This window comes from Mandrillus leucophaeus, unplaced genomic scaffold (genome assembly GCF_000951045.1).
Source record: "Mandrillus leucophaeus isolate KB7577 unplaced genomic scaffold, Mleu.le_1.0 Scaffold316, whole genome shotgun sequence".
Classification (NCBI taxonomy): Eukaryota; Metazoa; Chordata; class Mammalia; order Primates; family Cercopithecidae; genus Mandrillus; species Mandrillus leucophaeus.
In genome coordinates this window covers 3,570,839-3,571,336 of record NW_012103321.1, presented here as the reverse complement: position 1 = coordinate 3,571,336, position 498 = coordinate 3,570,839, and positions in this window count along the sequence as shown.

Genomic DNA, 498 nt, shown 5'->3' with positions numbered 1-498 from the left:
GCAGCGCACGAGCGCGCAGAGCTGCAAAGGCCCGAGCAGGAACACTGTCCAGGCGAAGCGCATCACTCCTTTTGCCAGATTGACCCCGCTCGAGGAGGACGTGGCTCAGAGAAAATAAAAACAGGGCTCAAATCACGTGAGGGAGGGAGAAATCTTCAACCAAGGAGCCGAGCGGAGCACGGGTATCTCAGTCTCCACCAAGCAATGCCAAGGGTGGGATTCAGACCCTTCCCCAGTCAAGGCGGCTGCTCTCGGACGTGGCACCCTTCCCTTTCCCCTTTCTCAGTCCTGGAAGGCAACGGGGAGCGGCGCGGCAGTCCCGGAGAGCGGGCAGTGTCTGGAGTGAAGGAAGGAGGAGTGATTTTAAACTTTCTGGCACGTTTGCAAAGTTACACAAGCCGTTCTGGCCCGGCCGCCCCTCAGCTATTTGTTCACGTAATGCGATTGGAAACGTGCAAGGCGGACAGCTCCTCGCCTCTGCCCCTCCCTTTCTCCCCT